Here is an 8,571-nt window from a genome sequence, read left to right as displayed (position 1 = left end):
TACATGCTCTGAAATGGTGTTTGGGAAAAACCCCAACATGTTTCCTAGTGTCTGCTGGTTGGTAGTATTAAGCAAGTGGTTATTTTGGTCAGTGTCACCTGAAAAAAATTAATCCACGCATGCATGATAACATTGCTACCTTTTATTGAATAGAAAAATATCAGTATGTAAATTTTTAAATAACTTACAAACCATTTCTGGGCACAAAAATAAATGGATTGCGTGTTATTAGTACTCCCATAGCTTCTTATTTGCAGGAGCCAAGCTCAGTGATGATAGTGCTTTTACAGGGTCACATTTTATACTTCCTTATTGCTTTCAGCATGCTGCACCAATCTTTCTAATAGCCAGTTGATAACTGAACATCTCTCAATGAGAAAGTGTCATCAAATTAACAGGTAATTCAAGAAATAGTGAGAAAATCACTTTGAAAGACTTGAATTTCGTAAAATGTGTGTTTTGAATAATATATCATCACAGTTGCCTATCTTCATTGAATATTAGCCTAATCACTGATGCTAAGCTTATATACCATTTCCCAACCTCTGCAAAAAGCAAATAGATGTTAAAGTAGAATATGATGATGGAATACAACACTTAAAATGAAATCTAAAAGGTTCATACCGCTACGTATGTTAGCCACACTAGTATTCATTTCCTTACAGGTCTTTTAACGTAAATGTACTTCTACACTGTACCTCTACTGTTAGTCTAATATCTAACTGCTGCAAGAATCAGAAATGTGGGCACTCCAGAAGGCTTTGGAAAGGGCAGTATGTCATTCTAATGCGAAAGAGCTGGCCTAATATTTAGGCCCCACAGTGCCAAAGGCCAAATCCTTCTTTGGTGTAAATTTGTCAGTTTACCCCCACCTGAAAAATCTGTTTGTGTAACTGCTTCACCCGTAAACAGTTCAAAGCATTTACCAAAGCTGGAAAGGAACTTGTTAGTTTGCACCTGTTTGTAACAAACTTGTTGCTTTCCTGAGCGTTTGTCAGCAGGGAAGAAAATTTTTGAATGTATGATAAGATTGCAGTATATACACACACATTTTGCTTTTTCAATAAATATTCTGTTACAGGATCTATAATGATTTTAGCACAGATATATTTCGAAAGTAAATTTGCTTTTTTTATGTACTCCCTGTACTCCCAGTTTAGTAACATGGGAAACAGTGTAGAGGTTTATTGGTCTGGTTACGAGTCCTTAATGCCAACTGCCAAAGAGAAAATCTCCACATGCACCTTTTAGAAAAATTAGTGTTTTGCAGTAGAGGACAATTTTTTCTTAACATTATTTGCCTGGAATAATGATGATTCAGAAGCATTTTTTAATATCAACACAATTATTATTTATATAGACATAGTATTTTTTAAATTCTACTGCATTTTTACATGATCATTGCTCTGCTTTAACTAAACGCAATCTTAAGAGTGCACTTTTTTCCATTTTATTTGCTTCTTTTTTTTTGGCATTTTATTCCAATTCAGTCCTTTTTAATGCTTTCAATGGAGATAACCAAATGAGTCCCAATATTTTTCTGTTCTGTTCCTTTTATTGTGCAGGTGGTCACTCTACTGGGCACCTGGGACTCAAGGGAGACATGTGAGCCTTGCTCCTGTTGTACCTGCATATAGGAAGGAATAGCTGCCCTCCTGAGCACCTGACAGAGCTCATGCTGAAAGACTGGCTTTTCTCAGTCATGCCCTCTGCCCCTCGTTTTTGCTCTTCTTTCCAGTCACAGTATAAGCAAAACTTACACTAATTTCATGACTCAGATCTGCAAATAGTCCTGACTTTTTGTTTTCTTATGTGTGTGCCTTGGAAGTAAGATTTTAGAGACCTCTGATTTGAATATTTTTAATTGCTTTTCCTTGGGCTTTATTTTTTTCACTTTTGTAATCATCTTTTTGTCAAGCTATTACAATAATAACCAGAGTGAGGACATACATCTGATCTATATAGCACAATAACACATCTTCTTAATACAGTTTAACATGCTACTTCTTTTTCACTTGCTTTGCACCTTAGGCAGATGTTATGACTCAGCTACCTTTGGAGATACAGGCAATACCTTTTGTATTTGCCTCTATAACTACCATTCAGAACCCATCTCCTGCAGTTTAATGTTTTTGCTTTGAAACAGCGTATGCTCAAGTGGTTTGTGGTATTACATCTGCTAATAACACAGTATTTCTGGAGTACCTCAGAGTTATCTCTAGCTCTATGAATGTGAAATATTATTCTTTGTTCAGGTTTTCCACTGACGCTGAAATATTCCGATATTCTTTCCAAGAATACTCAGATTCCGAATAGTTACCAGAGTATTTGTGCTGGCAGCTGGACGGATCAGACGCAGATTCCTTTTCCCCCATCACAATACCTGTTTATTATTAGAGCTGTGTCACAGTTACAGCCTCCTGCTCACACTTTTTGTTGGTAATGAGCTGGGAACACAACTCTTTGAAAGCATTATTCATTATTTTCAACCACATTTGATGCAGGGGTAGAAATATGAAAGATAATAAATTTCTACACATTCTATGAAGATATGTGCCTAGGAGAGAAGTGTGCCTGAGGGAAGGGCAGGGTAAGCTGTTACCTGGCCTTTTGGGAGCCTGCCCAGCCACTGCCAGCTTAGGATGCACTGGCCAGTGGGCAATGCAGGAGATGGGTATAAAAAATGTGGGAAATAATTAGGATGTCATAGTGGGCTTGCTATAGCTACAGGAAGGAGCTGAGACTATCTGAATATTGGATGCTGGATATCCAATGGGAGTATTGGATGTATTGGATTAGAGTGTCATTGGGAACAGAAAGAAAGAGGCTGGGTTGCTTTGCTGGTCGTATAGGGAGTATGTGAATGTTACAGTTGTTGCAGGGAACAAGTATAGGGGACAGCAGACATATGTATGCAAACAGGCGTTGTTAGTTCCGCTGCTCACAGGAAAACTTGCTTATGGTGATTTTTGCTACCTGTGTTAGTAGAGAGGCTTTTAAGTAAAGGAACTTTGAAGCACAATCTCACAAATTGATCCTAAAGCTCTCCCAAAACTGCCCATCCCTGTGAGCATCTTTTCCCAGGATCATGCAGGGAGTTTGGGCACCTGATGTGCTGGCTGGGCAGCAAAACCTTGGTCCCAGGCTGGGCAGACAGCCGGAGGCACAGCCTTTTCTGCCACCGCTGTGCCTGAACACGGGTCTGCGGGTGGGCGCCATGGGACACGGTGCCTGGAAGGCCCCCAGTATGTGCGGCTCCCTGGCTGGCCAGCCCAATCCCCAGAAAAATCGGAGCTGGACAACAGTGAGTCGGGAAACACCTCGTTGCTGCAAACACAGCAGCCCTTGTGACATGGGGCCGTGCGTGCCTTCGAATCCTCCCAGCACGGAGGGGCACCAGCTCAGGGTGTGGAGCAGGAAGCGTGTGGTGGCTGTGCTCGTGTCGAAGGAGGCATTTGGGGTGACGTGACCACATTGCCCACTTTCTGCGGAGCTGTGCTGTGCTGGAAACACAGCTGCTGTTTTAAAGTGGCCTATGGAACCCAACTGAAAATAACTCTGAGGCTCAGTCACCTAAGTCATCTAAGTCTTTTGGAAATTTTATTATGTGGGGGTAACCCAGTCTATTTAAGTTACTTAAGCTTTTCTCTTCCATTTGGAAGAATACTCTGTTCCTGTAGTAATAACGCAAACATGCTTTGATCATCACGTATTCCCCTCCTGCAGCTCACCATGGCAATAGGATTACCAGGATGCTGCATTCAGCAGGTTCTTTCGCTTACACACTTAAGGGCAACTTCTTGAAAAAGCAGCCCTAAAAATTTCTCACTTTACCATGCATCTGAAAGGAGACCGATGCTTCCCTTTTAAAAGCCCCAACCTACATCTAGTCCTTATCAACAATTTGTAGAAAGAAGGTCAGAAAATCTTACTGCTGATATGAAGAAATTTCCCAATCGAAGACAACTACTTTTAACTAAAAGCTGGATACATTATGAGACAATAGCATGGGTCTGTCCTCTCTGGACCGCATCAAGCTGTTTTCCCTTTGGATCTGTGCTGTGAGTCTGGGGAGGTGTAAGCTCTGTTTGACACCTTCTTGGCTGACAGGACATTTGAAACATCATTCTCTCTTTGTGCCTCACTTACTTTTCCTCTTGACGTGCTTTGTGTGGCTTTTCTTGTATCTAACAGGTGGTGAGCCTGTGTCTCAGACTTTTTCTCAAGTGAGGCGCTAACATTTATCAAAAGATGTAGGAAGTGGATTCTGTGTGAGACCTCTCCCCCTTTGGCAACTTTGTTTAAAACTGGTCAATGTTTAAAACAGAGCAGAGGAATGCAGACACATTATGTACAGTCTGATCCCATGCACTTTGTTTCCATAAGGCATCGGGCAAAAATACTTAGAGAACATCTTATCATTGCCTCTGGTACTGGTGGGAGAAATTCTACTCACATGCCAGTGAAATCATGGCTGAGAAGCTGATGAGATAAAAATCTTTAACATCTACGCCATGGTTGTTTTATAGCAGCCATGAAGAATAGTCTTTATCAAAGGAAGAAAATTGAAGTCAAGACTATTGTTTCCCTAGTATGCAGGGAAGTCTGGAGTGTTACTGATTGCTACTGTGCTCACAGAGCAATGCAGACCCATTCCTTTATTAAAAATACAGTAAGCCAAAAGCAACAAATATTAATACCATGGAGCTGAGTCAACTCATCAGCCTTTACTGAAGGCATCCATAGACAACATAAGTGTCCACACAAATTGCAGGCCAATTGAATGTACAAAAAGAGGCAGAATATCCCTTCCAGCTGCCAAGGATTCAAAGACACTTCTGCTGCTCTCCATCCAAGTACCTATATATGATACTTTAATTCCAACTTCCTAAAACCTGTCTTGCTACTCTCAGTGGAAGTAGGAATGAAAAATAATAAAGTCACATCTTTATCATCACATTTAATGGATGAGGTATGGCTCTGAATCCATATTGAATTAAGAAGTGTTTGCTTTACAGGAGTTCTTTTTTGACAGAGTCCACCTTCAAGTGTAATATTCAAAAGAGGCAAACCCCATGATATATTTGGCTAGGAGAAGGATTTGATGAACTGAGAGAAAGATGAATGGAAAGAAAAAAAGAAGGGAAGAGGATCTTGCAGGTATGGACTGAGGGAAGAAAGTTGAAGGAAAGAACAAGCTGACATAGGCAGTCAGCACAGAGCAAAACCTGCCCTTGCAGAACTGCAGGAAGTTTCAGGGGAAATGCCATATTTGCCAGAGTTTTCCAGCTGAGGAAGTGAGTTACTACCAAACAATCCTTAGAGATAATAATCTAGATACTTTCAATTTCAAATAACTTCCTTACATATATATTGTTATTTTGTAGATCAAATAACGGTCCCTGGGTAATAAACTGATGCAGAACACAGTACTGCTAAGTTGAATTAGCATTTGCACAGCTGGTGGTAAGAGCAAAGCACAAGGCTAGTCAACATTTCTTTGGATTATTTTGTAAAGTGAAATTCGTTCTTGTGAAAAATGACAGACAAAGAGTCCAGTAGCAAAGTCTCCATTGATTTCAGCGGAGCAGAATCGGTTTCTGAGCTGAGAACGCAGCCAAATCCAACATGCAGAGCCAAGCCAAGATGCTATGGGCTACTTGCCAAAGGGGTAATACCCCTGCCTAGGAGCCTAGGGCTGACAGACTGACTGACCTTTCCAGTCCGTGCCATCTCTAATAAGACTGCCAACAATAACGATACCTAGGGATCAAAATACCCATCTGCTCTGTATTAGGCTGAGAAAAGCAGCTGCCTAGATGCTATTTACAAAGAAATGTGTGGAACTTAGAGCTAAGTATTTGCCCAAATGCGATAGCTTCAGAGGAAGGCCTGTGAGATCCTCTGGGTATGGGGTGGTGGTCAATATTTCATGAGAAGAGCACTTTCAGAGCACAGTGAACAGACTGCTACATGCAGAAGCAGCATCACCTGGCAAATTACAAATATTTGCACTGAGATGGGCAGGAACTAGCTGGACTTGGTTTGGAAAAGGGTTTGGAGACTAGATGGCATTCAGAGGCCTCTTCCAAAGTAAATTATTCTGTGAATTTCTGAACTAGTGGTTCTGGACAGTGTTATCTCTGTTTACTTCTGGCCCTGTACACTAGATGCAGACAATATGACACCCAGAGGTTAATAGCCAGCAATTGCTGCTGCTGCAGCAATATGGACTTTGATGGTCATAGAGTGTCTCCTTGACCACTGCAGAGATGTGAGCAATGGTGATTCCAGCCTTTTTATCTCTAACAGACTTAGCACAGCACCCACTATTCAGATCATCAACTCATTGGCAGCATTCAGAACAGAGGAACAAATACAACTTAAAAGATCTTTGATCTGATTCCCTAATAAGACCAAACCTCTTTGGTGACCTGGAGAAATGAAATTCTGATGCAAATTTCAAGTTAGCAAAAGAGGAGGATTTTAGCAGCTCCAAGCTGTACATGTAGAGGTTATGTAAGGTTATTTTGCATATTTCTTCATGTGCATCTTTTTCTTCTAAAGATATCAAAAAGCAAGGTTAAGTTTTCTCAGATAAGACCACAAACAGAAAACACCGAGAGTGTTCTATTGCTTTGAAAGGGTGAATAGCTTTGAAGGACATTTTGAAAGATAGTTTGAAAACTAGGCCATCTTGCCTCTCTCTGGGAGCTTCTGCATGGACGCTTAGTAGGAAATCCATTTGGAATCCAGAAATTGGCACTCTTGCTTGGGAAGGCAGCCTGAGGAAAAGGATATTTCATTTTAAACAAATCCCACTAGTATGCCTCTCAAAGTCTTTGCAAATTTATATTCTTTATTCTATTATTGCAAATTATTTCAAATCCCCGAAACTGTAGGCTAATATTAGAGATATTAGAGTGGAACTGTAGAAAAACAAAAGACAAATTAGTGTGTCATTCTTTGTGTTCACACTTTCTCTTGAATCTGATAAAGAGCAGGGCTATGTTGGTCCACTTAGATGAGCAACGGCTTCAATTTTCCTAGTGAAATGTGATGTTTTAAGCAGTAAGCACCAAGCATTGTATGGCCACTGTTGATGAGAGATGTTTGGAAAATAGGAAAGAGAGAAGGGATTGTATTCTTATTTCCTGGATTAAGCAAAATGCTACTGTGAAAGTTCTCAAACAAAAATTGGTATATTTGGCAGCATTTTCAGCCCAGGGGAAAGACAACACTTGATGATTCTCTACAGCTTGTACATGAAATTGTACAAAAGAACTTTACTACTTCTTGAAGAGTTCAAGGAATTACAGTATTAGCCAAATGTTAGTAATCTAACTCAAAACAGCAGACAATGCAAACTGTGTTGATTGAAATGCTGACCTTTCTCTCAGCTAAGGCTCACTGAGCTGCTGTTCCCAGAGCAGGGACATCAGCAGGTCATAGCAAACAGCTCTACTTCCACGGCTGTTGAAGAGGAGTCATCCAAGCAACTTAATTCTCTCCACCTCCAGAGGAACTTTATTCGGATATAATGTTAATCAGAAAGCTCCTAACCCAACTTGACCTCTTCCTCTTGATTGATTCAGTCTGAGAAATTGAGCTGCTTTGTTTTTCGGGCCCAGCCCAACCTTCTCTTTGTTATTCAATTTATAAATGTGTCAAATATAATTAAAACTGGCAGAGGCCAAGATTAAATCAAACAAACTGTAAACATTACTTGTGCTATTTGGTTGATGCAAAGCTTTCACTATAAAAGGCTTTTAAATAAATGAATTCAGCTATTACTGTGCTGCAGCACTGAAACCTTGCTCGAAGTGTTTGAAATTTTCAGAGACAGTGTCAGGTCAGTTTAGATTCAAAACCTAAAACATGGCTGGGATTTTGAAATTGCCTAAGGAAATTAGGTACCTGACTTCTACTGAAAGTTGATGTATGATGGGAAGTGAATCGACTTTCAGCAGGAATTAGATGCCTTTGAAAAGCCTATTCATGTCCTTGTAAACACAAGACCCTGTCCTTCACGGAGAGAAATTAATGTTTAACTCCTTTGACACCTACACACCCAGCAAAGCATCTGATACATAAATTTTACAAAACCTAAGACTAGCCAAAAAAACCCTAAGAGCTACCTTTGCTTATTTGATTGCATTTTGATTAGCACTAAATATTTCCTTTCAATGTGCAATAATAATATTGTACAATGATGATATTATTAAGGGGTGGCATAACTATGAGCCCAATTTCCAGGAAATTAGTTCATTAAAGACTTTCCATTCCAGTCTGCCAGGCTGTAATTTCCAGTTTAACCCCCTGATTTTAGTGGTACTCCTGACCTGTTGAGTGCAGATTCAGAGCCTCAGTACATCCAATGTTTTCTCCAAAACGTTTTTGTATTAAAACAACCACACCTGTCTCTCATTAGCCATCATGCAAGCTCATAGCAGGTAATGGGGAAACTTGGTAGTATTGAAAGCAAGTTTCTGTCTTGTTGACTGAGATTTTAGTGCTAAGCAATATGGCATTAAAATTTAGATGACACAGCTTTGAAAATAGATCCCTGGC

Source organism: Tauraco erythrolophus, chromosome 6 (genome assembly GCF_009769465.1).
Source record: "Tauraco erythrolophus isolate bTauEry1 chromosome 6, bTauEry1.pri, whole genome shotgun sequence".
Lineage (NCBI taxonomy): Eukaryota > Metazoa > Chordata > Aves > Musophagiformes > Musophagidae > Tauraco > Tauraco erythrolophus.
The sequence above is the reverse complement of the archived record's forward strand: the minus strand, read 5'-3'. Positions refer to the sequence as shown.